The 17,330-nt window shown below is 41.9% G+C and overlaps 1 protein-coding gene across 1 annotated transcript in view; it reads left to right on the forward strand.

The window, feature by feature from the left end:
* dip2ba (disco-interacting protein 2 homolog Ba) overlaps positions 1–17,330 on the forward strand; it is a 42,117-nt gene that overhangs the window by 382 nt on the left and 24,405 nt on the right. The gene's annotated exons all lie outside the window — the stretch shown is intronic.

A 17,330-nucleotide genomic window follows, 5' to 3' on the forward strand; every position in this document is an offset into this window, starting at 1 on the left:
GTGTATGATAAATTGAATGAGAGCACACGTCCGGCTCATAGTTAGCTTATTTTGTGCTAATACAGGATGTACACGAGCTAGCAGAGCATGACAAGCAGCAAGCTGGAGGAAGATAAAGGCTTCATCCATTTCCTCGTGTCTCCTTTATCTTGAACCATATGGTTGCTCAATTGAAACAAAGGGTCGATTCAAATATATGTTTCAAATCCTTCTCATTAGCGCACATGTCAAAGCCATAGCTCTATGTGTCTGTGTGTGTGTAGCTGTCTGACAAACTGGGATAGCCAGAGGCAAGGTCTGGCTATCTGGGCTTGACCCTTCTTCTGTCATCTTTGTTAGACTTCCTCATATGGCAGGAATTTGATCCATCTGTCACTACATGGCTTCCGGTTTCACAATGGCTTTGTACTTGGCATATGTTTTTTAAGGTTCAGCTGAAAAAATGTTTTATTGCAGCAAAACTGTGAGTCACTGTGATAAGGGTTGGAGTGTCATGACAAGGCCTACAGTCATCTTCTGCTCCGGTGTCATATGAAGGAACAGTCTGTTATGAATGACTGTTATTAATTACCCAATATGGTGTATGACCTCAGTTACAGGAGCCTTATACACCTGCGTAAACCTGCTATTACTGCAATTACAGGTTTACCTCCTGGCTCATTGGGGGTAACAGTATCCCATGAGACCTGTGTCAGGTGTACTCGTCATTGACCACGACTGTTCTGCTCTTGTGGATGTACAGTAAACAGGTGATTGATGTGTCTATTTATTGTAGTTATAAATATCTCCACCATTCATTCATGCAAAGCATAGTGCTAATCAACCCCTCCCCCAGAGCAGCTGTTAGCCCCAGTCCTGCTTTACACCCAGTCCCATCCCTGACAGTCCCACTGCTTCATGGCACCTATAGGCTTCATTCTTCCAGCTGAGGTGACTGAATCCAGCCGTCCTGTGCAGTGGCCGCTCAGTCATGCCTGTAAGAAGCTCTTAAAAATGAACACAGCACTATAAAAGACCTTGACAGCATTCTTAGCTTCATTTGACAGTGGCACACTGCAATGAAAAATTCACATGCATGTTTACAAGCAAATAACTGTTAGTTAGAATATACTCTGTGTGCCTTTTACAGCTCATATCAGCCATTATTGAACATTAGCTGATATATTAGCGTTGGTGCATCTGCAGGTATTTTATTAGCTGACTGACCCCAAGGTTAATGTGTTGTTCAGGTGTGGGTTAGCCAGTATTTAATGTGCAACCCTGACATTTTAAAGAGTTATATGGTGGTTTGGATGTGATAACCCAGTAAGAATTTACACTTACATTACAGGCTGATTATTTCACACAGATATAGATCAAGGTTTTACAGATATAATAGCTGAGATGTAAATATGTGTGGAAGGATATAGATGAAAGAAACTTGCTGTAATTTAGCTAAATTGTTGATACATTGTTTATACTGTGGTTATCATCCTCTGTAGCATCTCTCTGAGTATCTGTGGAGAGGTTTAGTGATCAATGATCAGGACAAGTTCAAATATGTATGATATGTCAGGTACTTTATTTGCTGGATCAGGCATAAATAAGACATGTCTGATTATTTGATACATAAAAGATTTTTAAATTGATTTACCAAGATACAGGATTTCCTCCATATTGCCGTAGCCTTTATCTTCCCATTGTTAAGGCCATATTTTAGATTCCAGCCAGTCATTGGTTTTGCATGATTTGCAGTGTATTTAAAATCCTCTCTGTCCTCCAAACTTTCTTGTGCTAATAGATCAAAGTGAAAAACACTTTTTCACTTACATGTTGTAATGCAGTCGTGAAGAAGAACTGTTCTTTGTTGGTGGTGCGTTCAAGTGCTCGTGAGAAACATGTGAGACCTGACTGTTGGGTGCTTAACAATGCTAATTTTACTTTAAAAACTACCATATTGTCATCATCCTAAAGCCATGTTTACATATTGTATGTTTTCAGTATATGGGTTGTCTGACAACATGGCTGATGGCTGCTATGCTTTTCAGACTGCAGCTCAGAAGTATTGAATATCGTTAAATATCATCATAAATATAATCGAAAATAGGGAAGAAAGGTTCTCAACTATTAGTGATTACTATAATGTCTGCAGTCGTAGGTTCACGTGCATGTAAAGGAAGCTGTTGCCTTCTTAATGGCTGGATGCATGCAGCATGTCATCACTTTATACGCTATTTTTTTTTTCCAAAACTAGCCCTCCTCTGAACCGAGTGGAAATGCCTTTTCTTGCGTTGCCCGGAGAAGAACACAGGGCTGCCAAAAGGCCCCTTAAAAAACAGCCCAGTTCTGCTAGCCCCCTGTGACCATGGGGACACAATGACAACCATTCAGCTGGTCTGAGCCGCCGTGGCCAGGAGCTCTGCTGCCTTTTAGGCCATTCAGCTGAGCCCAGCCTTTGTGTGCAGGTTGGAATGAACCGCTGCCTCCATAGGAAGAGGAGGGAGGGGCTGGTGACTGGTCATACTTGAGAAGATGACGTGCAGTTTGTACTACTGAGGGGACGAGTTCACCCCGCTCACCCTGTAATGTTTCAGCTGGGACAGGGGTAAAAGGTCATGTCTAGTTCTTACCTGTTTTGACTTTAAAATACAGCCTGAAATTATTGTATTTTCTCACGGCTGTCCCTTTGATGAGACAACCGAATCCTCTCAAATTTTCACAGAAAAATCTCAGCACGTATTTTATTTTAGCTGCGTCATTGTGCACAGAGCAATGCAGGAGCTACAGCCTGACAGACTGTTAACTTTACAAACCTTGTTTTAAAATGACCCTCCAGTGTTCATCGTTCCCAAGATATTTAATGGGAGCCAAATTATCCACAGAAGATTCCTCCTCCCCAACACAAAAGGAGCCAGTGATTAACTATTCAAAACACTGAATGAAGCAGTTTTAAGTTAAAAACAAGTGTTTCTCTTTTTCTCTTTGGCACGCACATGATATATGCAGGGGCTGTGAGCCGAGCTGCTAGCTTGATGGAAGGTGCTTAAGTTAGTTATCCGCAGAGGTTTGTCCACTCCAAAGCAAAACAGACCTGCGTATTGAAACCAGTAAAACAGTTTCACAATAAAATTCATTGTCTTTCCAATGCTTCTCAGAGGTGCTTTGGTTACCCTGAACCGAGCTACAGCTAACATTAGCTTAGCGTGTCTTTGTTTCCAGATGTCAGATGACAGAAAATCTGTAATCAGGTAAAATAAAGGTCAAAATTTCAGTTGATATGATTTGAAACATTTAGAAAGTTGTTGGCAGGAAATGTTTTATAGTTCGGCTGACCGATGGTGCTTATGAAAGACTGATATTGTGCATCTTAATGATATAGGAGTTTGCTCTAAACCTTTGTGCTGCACGACCAAATCTGAATCCACTGACACAATTCTGAATCTAATACAGAATACTAGAATTTCCTTCCCGTCTGAAGGTTTTAGTCTTTCTATATGTTTGTGTCGATGTGGAGAAACAGTCTTACACTCTGTTTGCATCAGTACGTCCAGATTATTGCCAGTTGCTTCCTTTCTAGGCCAATCATCCAGTTAACCAGCCAGCATTCAGACACAGCAGAAGCCAGCTATGCTCATTGTTATATTAAGAGAGAGGACCGATATGGTCCCTTTCTGTATCCGCCATCCATCCTCCTGACCCTGGCCATCAGTGACAGTGTGTAGGGCCAAGCCTGATGGATCCTCAAGGGAAGACTCTCCTCCCAACCAGGGGGGAGGTCTGTGAAAACATTTCTCTTCTCACTTTTGTTATTTTGAATAGGATAGGCAGCCAACTGTTGTTTTTACAAGTAGTCAGGCAAAGTGCTTATTTTGAGACAGATTACAGACGTGCGATTAGAGACTTCCTCAAACTCAAGGTCATGTGGTTCAGAGCACTTGTTTTGAAGGTGGAGGTCTGCGCTGGTGCAAAAAGAGAAGTAAGGGCCTCTCACACAAATGTAAAGCTTCAATCTCAACCAATCTGAACTTCAAAGATTTTTACTCTACATATCTCAACAATGTGCTTTAGAAAGAGCTCCCAAATGTTAGGGCCTTTGTCCTGCAAATCAGAGAAGGCATTATGTTTATAGTTATCAGCATTAATGGACTGTACTTATATAGCGCTTTTCTAGTCTTTGCGACCACTCAAAGCTGCCTTTACACAACATGTCACATTTACACACTGATGGCAGAGGCTGCTAGGTAAAGGAGCTGGGGATCGAACCTCCCACCTTCCGATTGAAATACGACCGACTCTACCACTGAGCCACAGCCGCCCCCCATCTTGAATATGTTTGAGTATTTTCATTTATCTGTCTTTTCTAGAGCATAAGGCTTTTCAGACAGGGATCATGACAAAGCACAAGCCAGAGCAAAACACTAACATAGCAATTACAGAGTTCTCGCTACTTCCCATGATGCTTTTTACAGAGGAATTCAGAATGACATGTTAAAAAGTTCAACTTATGTTTATCCAATTAAGTCAAACTGTGTTTTTCTAGAACACAATTCTATAAATGTAAAAGATGTATGTTTTCCAAATCTCCTACTGCGTTTCCTAACAATATAATTATAACATTATAATATTTTTATTGCCCAATCCTACTTGCAAAACAAGTTTAGATTTTACACTTTAAATTCTCAACACATTTAAATGAGCTTTCACGTATAAATCTATGTTTATAGTTAGATGTTTGGGTGGTATATGTGTCTGTGTGCACTCAATAGGTCACAATCTTTTCTGTCGTCGCTGCAGAGCCAATGCCTTAGGTCCAAACAGATGGCGGGGTACTCTTGGCAAAGTTCTTTCTTTATGTGTGTGTGTGTGTGTGTGTGTGTGTGTGAGTATACAGTATGTTTGCACATGCAAATGTGCGTGCATGTGTCATAAAACTGTTACACTGTGAATAGTTAATCATGGCTGCAGTCCCTTTTTCTCTTCCAGACCTGTTGTAGGCTGAATTATTCACATGCTCTCATTAAATACCATGACACCCTCACAGAGTGGTGTGGGAGTGGGTGTGCTGGTGTGTTGGTGTGTGTGGTTAGTGAGCGTGACTTCTTTATGTTCCCAAAGGTAGAAGTTGAGGCATGCTTGGAAGAAGAAAAAAAAACCTCCTTTGAATTAACGCCAGGAGATGTATTGACATCCCACTCATCAACCCTCCAGACCTGCACATGTCTCGTTTTCCACAGAAGAGGACGCTCAACTTGTTGAACGAGCTCACATGTGATGGCAGGCCAGGCCGGGGCAATATGACAAGAATCAGCAATATTACTGATTGTTTCTTTCTCGTCACAGTACGGGAAATGTAACAAGTAGCCCATATTACTCATTCAGATTGATGTTAAAGGCAAATAATTGTCTTCCTCTGTTAAAGTTAATTTGACAAAATGAATCTATAATAGAGAATTTTGTTAATTAGTAAACATAATATGATCACATGGTCACAATATTTAGTTATTACTAGGCTATAAGTTACTCACCTGCAGTGTTAGGACTCGTGCTACTTTGCTGTGTTAGTGTGAGATGAGATGACGCATAAAAACAATAAAATAGTGTAACAGTATGTGTAGAGTCCCATTAAGGACCTTGTCTGAAGCATCTGTGCTAGCAAGCATCCACTTCTCTGAGGTGCCATTGAACAGCACTCTGTCACTGAAACAGTGCTCTGATCTTCCTGTGGAAGTTCCCCACAGTCTTTGGATCAAACATTCACCCCTTGTTGTGATATACAGGCTGCTTGTGTATCTCACAGTTTGCAGAAAAACAACAGTCCATGCAGGCATGTTTCCTGCTTGTTGTAAACCTGTGAGTCACTGTAATTAGGCGTGTCCTTCTCTTCGGGGCACATCCATCCAGCACAAAGTGAAAGAACCTGTTTTAGCCTCCTGTCTCGCAGGGCTGTTTACTAAGTTGACAGGTCGTGATGCCACCTGTGACTCATCTTAAGGGAAGAGTGAATGGGGATTTTGTGGTATTAGACCCTTTCTCCCAGCCAGCGCAACACCCACCTCCATTCACCTCCAGACCCACCTGTAATTATCTGTGGCTGACGGTGATGCACCTCTCTGACGTAGCGTTGCGCAATTTTCCCACTCAGTGCTGTTGTAGCCTGCAGTCATTTAGTCAGGGGCCCAGAGAGTGACACACCAGACAATGTTGACTGCTCTGATTTATACCTCACAGTTTGAATGATGGCATTGAAACAAATTTAAAGTGTGGTTGTGTTTTATTTATTTCATCAGACTGTGAGAGCTGATGCAGAGCCTCTCCGATGTATTGCTAGGCTATATCCACTGACCGGCGGGCCACGTGACTGTGCTAATGCTGAAGAATGCTCTTGTGAATATAAATAGACCTGGCTGGCAAGACAAATTCGCTTTCATGCCTGAGGAGGAGAAAACAAGCATCTCTTTGACACAAAAGCCCCCCTATTATTGCAGTGGAGGCCACCCTCTCAAGGAGTCACTTCTAATTGTGTGTATTTCTTTCTCGCTGAGGCTAATGTTCCTGGCCAGCTAGTAGCAAACCCTTCCACATCCAACCAACAGGCTTGTTGGCTGCTACATGTGGGTCACTGTTACGCCCATGGGTTGTGTGCGAAATACCACGGCCTGTTGAGAACTGCCCTTTTCAGGCCAATCAGCCTGCTGTCTGACCCATGGAGAAAGTTGCTATTGGTATGCTAATTGTTAAAGCATCATGCAAGTGAGTTTGGGATGTTAGCATGTTACCTCTGGTTGAAATGATGCTTTTATACTGACCTTGCAGGCAGCTAACGGCTTCTTCATGCCAGTACAACATCAAAACCACCAAGTATTTCTTCCCGGTAAATATTTTGTCAGCTCTATTTATTGTCAGAGTCATATCATTATGTCTCTTTGAGGCAGGTCCAAGCAGGGAGTGTTTACCACATCACTTGCTGGTCCAACTTTTTGTGGGAAAGATTTTAGCGTAAGGCGTTGTGGCACAAGATTCCTCTAAATACACATCGTTTTCCAGATCAGATTTTTCCATAACATAGCCTGTGAAACCCGACTTTTAAATATAGGATGCAAAGATGTAAATTGTTTTTTATATTTGCATACAGACAGTTACAATATTTGAAGTACTGACAGAACAGTATTAGCTTTAAGCAACAGTTTCCCTTCCTTTCTACTAGCATAAACACATATCCTGTACTGCACCTTGGCTTGCTGAACAAACAGTTATCCGTGTTAGTTCACAAATGTCATTTTGCAGATGAAATAGTTAGTTTGCGAGTCAGCCATATCTGTTCAAACAGCTCAAACTGTATCTGGATCTTGCTCTTTGGATCTTAAAAATGTGTCTTCATGACTCTTGTAACTATGATTTATGTTGTGTGCTGTTAATGATGTTAGTCATACTCTCTCTCTCTCTCTCTCTCTCTCTCTCTCTCTCTCCCTCCCTCCCTCTCTCTCTCTCTCTGCTCTGTCACTGTCCGTATCTTTGACTCGGGCTCTTCAGCTGATCAACCACAGCTGATCACTCTTTGGAGAGGGTGTGGAGAACACGGGGTATTTTCTCAGCAGCTGGTCAGTTTCTATATATGAAAGTGCAGGCCTGCGTCACAGGAAGGGCTGATGGGAAACCAGAGCTCAGTGGTCGCGCTGTATATGCACAATGAAAGTTTCCAAAAGGTCAACTGTGTTCTCTCTGCAAGTCACTCATTGAGTTTGTTTTTTTTTACTTCTGGGCCCGTGCCTTGCATGTGAATAGTTCTCCGATTATGAAAATACTCTGTGAGTAGAAGTCCTCAGGAAACCCCCTCAACCGGCTGATGTGTATCTCCCCTCTTGGCCCCTCAGAATGCATTGTGCTGGAGCTTGGCCTGTAGTCATGGACCCCTTTAATTCAACTCTCTAGAGAAAGAGGTAAAACAAAGGCCATGAAAACACATCAGATAGGTAGGGCCTCTAAGTTCTTAACTATAGTCCAGGCTTCTAGGCTGGTGCAGGTCCAAATATTGTATGGTCATTGCCTTGAATGAGAGCATTAGGTTTATTTTGACACCCAGTAGATTCATAAATAGTTGTTACCCGGCTGGCCTTAGTCATTTCCTGGGGATCAGCTAAATTTGTTGTTAGCTGCTGAGCTTAATCTCTGTTGCTGTTGTTACGATTATTAAGAGCTATATTGCGTTAGACTCTCTTTAGATGTGTTTTGCAGCCGTCCAACATGCAGCTGCGAGTAGTGACAGAATATCAACACAGTATTTCTCACACTCTTGTGCTGTAAGACCCGGGTTCAACTGTAGGTTTGTGTCATGCGATATGCTCGCCCAGACAGTGACTAAACCCTGATGACTTCTGTCTCGATGTTATCAACCACAGTCAGCATGTTGGGAAACTGCCACTAGGGTAAGAGTTAAATCCCAAGATGCAGTAAACTTTCCTTTGAGAAAGTATCTGTTTTTTTGGTTTCTAATCTTTGGTAGTCTGTTTTTAAATGTTCCCGCAGTCGAACAGAATACCAGTTTTAAATACTGCACTTGCAAGTCTCTCACTTGTTCCTTTAGTGACTGCATTCAATCCCACACCTGCCTGAGTTGTAGCATGTTGCCAACACTGTCTCACTATCACTCCCCTGTGACCTTGTGCCTTCAGTTCCACATGAGGTGAAATGTTTTCGCTGACACAGAGCTTTAATTTCACAGCTTGACAGGCGTTTATACATCATTTTTCCACCGTAGTATTTTTTGCACTTTAACACTTTCCTATAGCGTAGCACCTTGTTGAACGTCCCCTCAGATTCAGAGTCATCATTTTCAACGCAGCGATAGATCCTCATCCTGATGACAGCCTGTTTAATGACTGCGAGTAGTGGGTGGTGGGAGGTCAGGCCCATGAGCTGTCCAGAGACGTGAAACGAAGGCAAGGAGGCCTGTGAGGTTTTAATATCAGCTGCAGACTCAACAGCCGGGATGTGAGTGTTCCTCGAAGGCCACTCATGGCTTGTTAAGAGCTTATAATATTGATTTATGCGTCATCTGTCTGGTTAACATTCAGCGCTCTACATTAATGTCCTCTTTAACCTATTATCCACAAGCAATTAGGCAGTCAAAGAGCCTCATTTGGGTACATGCCAAATATAAGAGATATCACTAAGCTCAGGTTCATATGGACATGTTTGGCATTATGTTTTCTTGTTAACTCTGTGACCACATTTGTGTTTTAAATCTAATGGACAACAGAGCTGACAGATGACAATTCAGTCGATGTGCAAGGGTCAGCGCACCTCAGGTCAGGTCTGTCCACACTCCTGACCCCCCTGTATCTCTCAACTGCAACACCGCCACAGTGAAAGCCGACACCTCACGCTCACTTTCACTCCTCGATACTCTCTGGTTTCCCAGCAATGCTGAAAACACTGTCTGTCATGCAGTTAACATGCCAGGACGCCTCTGTATAAACGAGTCTCCACTTTGCTTTTTAAGTGTCTTCACTGTGTGCTGAATGGAGTCAGAGACAGATCTACTGATCAGTTAACACTGCGCTTGTAGTCAAAATTAAGTAGGTAGAAGTGACATATAAACTGGCACAGGTCTAATTACACTGTTAAAGCACACCTGTAGCTTCAAAAATGTACAGGTGCCACTAATTACATTAACGATGGCTCTGTTCTATTCAAGTGTATCAGTACATAATGACTGTGATAGGCTGCCAACATGCACAATTCAAGGGGCACGTTTAACTAACATGTTTCAGATTTCTATTTCGCTGTTAGATAAGTTTATTTTGACTAATCAGCCGGGGTGTAACAACTAATTGATATGGATTGATATATCTATTATTTTGTCACCAATACAAAGTGATAGCATCAATAATCTTTAGATTTGCTGACCAATATATATTGAGGAAGAAGACAGACTTTATTAATCCGAGGGGAAATTGATTTTTTTTTAACTCTGTTTAATTACAGACATGCTGCACACACATAGGCCGGAAATACACTCATGCACAAACAGGAACCAAAGGACATGCACGAAAGGAGAGATGTCGGATTGAGGGAGCTGCACATGGGCATGTGCCCCGAGCAGTGGGGGATTCTGTGCTCAAATGCACCTCGACAGTGCCCAGGAAATGACAAGACACGCTTGGTCCATACTGGGACTTGAACCAGTCCCTACAGACTGCGCTTCATCTACCCCAACACAATATAGTTTAATAGCAAGCTATATTTGTGTTGTGTTTTTTTACTTCAGACAGAGTTAAGCTTTTTTTCTCCTCCACTGCTTTCAAACTTATATTAAGCTAAGCTTACTGTCTTTTGGCTCTGGCTTCATGCTTTACCACCAGACACGAGAGTTGCATCAGCCTCCTCATCTCATTCTCAGCAAGAAAAGCAAACAAACACAGTGACAAAATGTTAAAGTAGTGTTTTAAGACTGTTTGCTGATTATATTTTCACAGAAACAAACATGTCAGCAGCAGGTGTTTGTACTGGCTTTCTTTCAACATTTGTGCACACGTTTCCATCAGCAGGCTTTTGACCAGTCATTGCCGGACAAAAACACAGGTGTTTCTAATAACATTAACGATGGCTCAGTTTTATTGAGTCTCCCTGTAAGCCTATTTGAATGTGCTAGCATGCACATGCCAATGAGGCATGCACAGGTGTAATTAATCTCCTTAATTACACCTGTGCTTTAAGTGCTATGACAGATCAAAGTGTCTCCTCTAAAAAGGACTATCAATTAATATTTCATTTGTGTGATAGCCACAAATGCTTTAACATTTTCCTCCAATTTTTGTGCCTCTTACCTCTGATGGTCTCGCTCATCTGGTCACAAATACGCCACGTGTTAGCTAACAGCCATTCGTGGTTATAGTGTGCTTCAGGGCAGCCTTAAGAGTAAACTACAGTAACCTTTGCTGCTTACTAACATGCAACCCACTTGTGCCTGTCTGACGTCACTTGTCTGACTCAGCAGTGAAACATCCACTGTTGTTCATAAGTCTTATAACTTTGATAAAGAAATGTTCTGTGTGACTGTGTCTAAACAGCTTTCACTGCCAGGATTGTAAAACATGCCTGTTATTGGTAAAATCAGAGTATGGAAGTATATCAACAGAAGAATCGATGAGAGGGGAGTTGAATTTGATAAGAGGAGAAGTAAAGGAGTCAGGAAACCGTCATATGTCTTGAATAATGTCGGGATTTTCTGTCTTCATGTTTGGCTTTCTCAATGAGCTAAAGTAGAAGTGAGCTTTCAATGCTGCAGCCCCAGCTCTTAACTTCACTGCACTGACACTTTGCTCAAGAATGTTGTCTCTGCCAAAATAATGGAGGGAAATATTCTGCACAAGTCTTGGACGCAACATTAGTTTGATTTGTTTGGCAAAAATAACTTCAGGATGCTGACCGTGAAGTCTGATTGTTCCCAAGCAAAGGAAATGAATTGTTGTTCATAGTCTGTATAATCTTAAATTTGATCTTACAAGGGCTGCCACAATTGACCTGTAGTGTTTTTATCCTGTACAGGATGGTCTGATATGATGAGATGATTAGGTGCTTGAGGGAGGGTTGCATTGAAGATTGGCCGGCATGTTTATGTGTGTGCGATTGTGTTTATATGTAGGCTATGGTATGCACATGTTTTGCAGTGATGATGGTGTTAATAAGTCGTAGCTGACAGTTAGTAAGTACATGAGTTAGTAACACATGTGGTGGACTAACACCCTCTGATGTGTTTATGAAGATCGTGTGCTTGTGGTCTCGTACGCTATGTTTCCTGTAAGTCTTATTTTGCTGCTATACCTATGCTACCTTCATGGTTTCACTTTCACTTTTCAATACCCCACACCTCTCCTTACAAACTCTGTGCTGCTCAAGTGAAACACAATTGTTGACTGTAAGCTGTAAGACCACATACACATTTTAAGCTTGAGTTGATCTGTGCAGACATGCAAATCTTGGTCTATTGGAATTATTTTTATAAAGTTTTTCTCAACAAAATAACTCTTATATAAACTGTCACACCAGCCTCTAGTAGACATTGGCTGCACAGCAACAAATAATGTGATTGAGGATGATTGAGATGACTAAAACTTTGCACTGCTTAACCCCTGAACCCTAGTATTCAAAATGCACTCCTAAAGTTTATTTTATGTAGCTTCAAAATTAGATATGCATGCCTGATTTAGGCTGCAGTGCACTCCTTTATGTCTTCTGTGTATTCGTATTTACAGTAATTCATCACGTTGATTAACATGTCAAATAGAGCTTAAACAGTAGTATCCCCGGAGCATGACTTTGCATTTATTGCTCACCAAAAGGATCTGATTGTGAAGGGGTTAGAATTGAAATCAATTTTTGCCCAACCCTACTCAATTAAGATTTGACAGTTCAATAAGGACCTGCCGGATCTGCCCTGAATTACAACCGTTTTCCAAAGTCAAGTGTAATGCCACTCCCCCAGCCTCTTTCTCAGCTGGCCGACAGATTTCTTCATCCATCCAGGGATCGCTTCATCTACCCTGTCTGCCTGAAAAAAAAAACCCCACATGAGCGAGCTGTGTCCCAGAGGGATTGTAGGCCTGCTTTTGGAGTGGAAAACATTGGTCCTGGAGGAGGGAGGCTTCTGTTTCAATCACACTGCAGACATGAACCAAATACCCCCTGTGTCAGGTGTGGGTGTAGTTCAGACGCTGAGAATATGTACCTGCAGACCTGGGGTTTGTATATTTATTCACTGTTGTAGCAATTGTCAAGCAACAACCTTATATCAGTAGTTGATTCACATTATCAGCTATTGATATTTAGTTTTTCTCATAATACTGTTGGGATGACAGACATCCTGATTTAGACCATCTTGTGTGTTCACAATAGAACTGAAACTAATGATTACAAAGGTTTATTATTAAGGTTTATTATTAACCTTATTATTAAGGTTATCTAGATTAACTAGATTTTCTATCACATAACAAAGTTGAAATAATGGTCTAGGATTTTACAGTTACCAAAATAGTTGCAATTTATTTTTCTGTCCCGCGGGGACTAAATGATTAATGGGTTAATTGTTTCAGCTCTAGTTCAGAGTATATAACTAAAGAACAAAGAATAATCATACATGGTACTGGAAATACAGAGTATGGGGTATTTCCTTTTTTCTCGTCTCACTGCTGCCACTTTAGAGTTAAAACTATTGAGATAAGCGTCTAACATCTACTTAAACCAACAACCAGGTGCAATTTAAGGCTTTGGTGTCGCACTCTTTCATTTGCATTTCCTGTTGAGTGCTATTTAGCCACGTTCTCAGAACAGTCTGCCCCTTGTTGTTGTGCTTGTGCTCAGAGTCTCTATAAATAAGATCCTGTGGGTGACGTTAGTTCCTCTCACATCCCCTGTGTTTATGTGTGTATTTACATGTAAATGTGCGTACTGTGGCTGTGTGTGAGAGTATTTGTTTTTGTGCTCTGCGTGGCTCCTCGCTGTCTTTTGCTCACCAAGACCCTACGGGCGAAGAGCTTTCTTCCGTTTGCTGGTATCTATATCTCGTGAGAGTTGTAACAGTGTTGTATGTAAGCATCACATTTATTACGGACAATACACCGCTGATAAACAAAGACAGCTTTGTGCAGATTGAACCAGTATCGCTGGCTGGAGGCCCGACCATGACCTCACAGGGTTAGAATACAGTCCTGCTGAGCAGACTAGCCTCAGTTCAGACGTTTTTTATCATCTATCCTTTTAGCAAGTCCACATAAATGCCCAGACGGGCGATGTAATCTATTAGGTTATCTATAATCTCAGATTACAGATTAGGATAGAGCCAGAAAATGCTAACTCCGGAGGATTCTCACAATGTGAAAGCAAGGTTTCATTCATCACTATATCTGTATAATCTATGTAGTTATCTTAATTGAAGTGTGTGTACAGCCATGTGTTTGTAACCTGTGACATGTGGGTTCACGTGTTCATGCAGGGAACCAATACTGTGAAGCAAGAGGAAATTGTGGGTGGCAGAAACAGTCATGTTGCTTCCCTCCAGAGCTGGATGCTATGAGGCTAATCTGCCCACAATAATTACAGAGCTCCACCAGCAGGAGGGGGGGTTTAATATATGTGTTTAAGTAAGGGGTCTCTACATAGTATGGATGTATTGTGCAACCTCATCAGAAAACATTTGTCATGAGGAGTCGTTACAACATCCCTGAAAGAGAAGTGAAAATGTGACTCACTGCCTTGTGTTCAATTAGTTAGGTAAAGCTTGTCTGTACATGATGTTAGCGTTGTTGTGTTAAGCTAGGGGATGCTGGGAGGGTAATCAGCTGATTCTTAAAGCCATTCAGTACCCGGCACCACACGTACATAAACCTCTGTTGCTACTGCCTTTAATCTGATTGTTCCTGCCGGTGTCTCCTAAGGTTGGTGGATCGTCGGGGTGTCAGCTTCAGGCCAGACTCTCTCCTGTCTGCTAGCATCAGCTATTAGCTCCTCCTTCTGTTTTGTAGGGGGAAATATTAGCCATGTAGTCACCTCTAACTCTTGATAAGACCCCTGGAAACTGACCTCTTCATTTTAATTTCTTCGCCTCACTGTACTGTCCGCTGGATTGTTTCCATCATCTTGTCGCTGGACGCCATCGTCACACAATGCCAAGTTCATCTATAACCCAGGGTGCTTCCTCTTTAAGAAAACTAACAGCACTTTCACACTTGCTTTTTTCAAATTGCTCGTGGGTTTTTCATTTAACAAAATGTGCTCTCACTACAAAACAGATGGAAAACTTTGGCATCAAAATAGTGCTTCACTAAGCCTCTCAGGCAGAGAGGAGCAGAATTAAGAGGAGTGTTTCATGAACCAACTTATATCAGTAAAGTTGGCAGCAGGTGTTACTGTGACTAAGTGAATAACTGGGACGCTCACAGGCTTTGTTGTTGGACTTTTATGTAAATGCCTGAAAGCTAAATCAAACTGCTGTTTTCAGATAGTAGCAGCTGGAGTTTAAAACTACTCGTATTCCTTTAATTCCAACACATGTTGCTGAATGACCTGAAGTCTTTTATATGGTTTTAGATGCTTCTGGTGACGATTTGTCCCACTTCATTTGTGTTACATTGTCTTTTCCCCACAAGCAGCATGCTCCTCTCACCATAACCTCAGCCTTTCCTCCCCAGCCCTCTCTGACTGTGTGCTGTTCTCATACCACTGATCATTACTCAGCATTTACTCACCATTGATGTGGTTTCAGTGTTCCTCCTTTGGTCGGTTTGACAAAGCCAAATCCATTGTCAAAGGCATACCAAGAAACAACACTTCGGCTGTACAAGTAGCAGTCAGCCAGTCAGATGATTCAAGGTTTCAGCTGCTTGGAAAACCCACAGAAATGACTATAAAGACATTAATGTTTAGTACGCTTTACGCGCTATCACATGAGGACTGCTCATATTTTTCTTGTACTTTCATGTAGGCCATAAAAAAAGAGTCTCTTTCTTTGATGGATGCAAGAAATCTACTTTGTAAGCACTTCCAATTAGATTTCACTGCTTAGTTTTAATGACAGAGGTGCCCAAGAATCCGTCTTTTTCTGATGCCTGGCTTTGGGTGAGAGAAGTTTCGATAGAAGTGTGGGAAACTCCTCAGTACCGACTCAAATGCTGGATCATTATCAGCAAGTATGCCAGTCCATGTACTTATACCATGGCATAAATTATTAGCTTAAAAAAAAAGTCTTCTTCATGACTCCAAAACAGTAGCCTGCACATCAAGTTTCACTGTTCCTCCTCCATGGATTTATTACAGCCGCCACTGGCAACTACTGTTTTAGAGCAGCGAAGAAGACGTGATTTTAGGTTATTTTTCCCCAAAGCTAACAAGCATAGTGCTAAGCTAGTAGATAATGTAACTTTTGTCGGAGTTAGCAAAATGTCAGCAATTTAGAAATATTTTACACTTTAAAATCAGTAAGATAAGCTAATCTCGAAGATCTCAGTTTCGTTCTCTTTGGCAGCACCTTTGGTGATGAACAGTAATTGCGGGAGCACAATTCCCAGATATCCAAAAGGTGTCGCATGTGTGACGTCCACGGTTGGCTCCGGTTGTAATTCTTGATTTTCCTCCCTGACGGTTGCTTTCCTTTGTAGACTGTTTGCTTCATCTGAGCATCAAATTTGTTTCTTTTTGTTTGGATTTTCACTTATTTTTGAAGTCGTATATCTGTAGTCATCCATCTTTTCTTTGTTTGTTCAGCCTGTTTACTGTTTACTCGCAACAGCCGCTTTACACACAAGTGTGTTTGTTGCGTTAGCTCCGCCTTCCCTGGCTGATGGAAAACGCGTCACTAACTGGGAGCCAGTCCGTAATAATACTATATACTACAAATGCAAAGGCTTTCATCAGTGAGCCATAGGCTCAATCACCATTGTGTTACCTCATTCGCTGATAGAAAGTGACTTAACAGACATTTGTTTACATGAAAATCTTGGAGATTATTACTTTAAATCATAACATGATGTGTGAATTGCTTGAATCACGCAGTTTAAAACACATTTGTTGAAATCTAAAAAGGTATATTTGATAGCTTCAACCATCAGTGTGCATGAGATGATTCCCAGCATCCAGATGAGCTGCACAAACACAAAAGGCTCTAAAGTGCTGGATCAGACCAGAGGATGCCTGTGCAGATTAAAACTGATCACTAATGCCTGGATGCATGACTTCTGCTGTAAAACCCCTTTATGTCAGAATGTGCTCCAGCTGGCTATAATTACTGGTGTTACAAGGAATGTCGTTTGTGTGTGTGTGTGTGTGTATATCCCCTCTGTGACCCTGCCGCATCAGCTGTGAGAGGATCAGCCATCTCTCTGACTCCTGAGGTCAGAGGTCAACAGCAGCGTCAGAGGGTCACTGTCATGATGTCGTCTTGAATGAGCTTTTTAGACAGCCTCATTGGTCGGACTGTTTGCACACCGAGCTTGATAAAGGCAATCGTAAAAAGCCTAGGTGACAGGAGGAAGGATTATGGGTAATATTACAGACATGAGAAGGCCTTTGTCACTTTTACACACACGCCTCTACCAAACTATGTCGAGCAGGGTCAGCATATGCCTGGACAACAAACACACACACGGCCCTGGTTTGACACACTGACACACATCTCCCAGAGAAGGCCTGTAATGCCGCTCTGCTCCGGGCTCAGTCAGCATTCATTGCTCTGTGTACTGTAGGCCCTGTTAACCTGCACCAGCTGTGTATACACACACACACTTACACGCAGATACATTCACTTCCTGCACCTCAGGGGTCTTTTTGGCCAATGAGCTAGCTGTCCAGGCCAGTTGGCC

Source organism: Semicossyphus pulcher, unplaced genomic scaffold, assembly GCF_022749685.1.
Source record: "Semicossyphus pulcher isolate SPU_LCO1_2020_fin unplaced genomic scaffold, fSemPul1.0.p SCAF_13, whole genome shotgun sequence".
NCBI classification, from domain to species: Eukaryota; Metazoa; Chordata; class Actinopteri; order Labriformes; family Labridae; genus Semicossyphus; species Semicossyphus pulcher.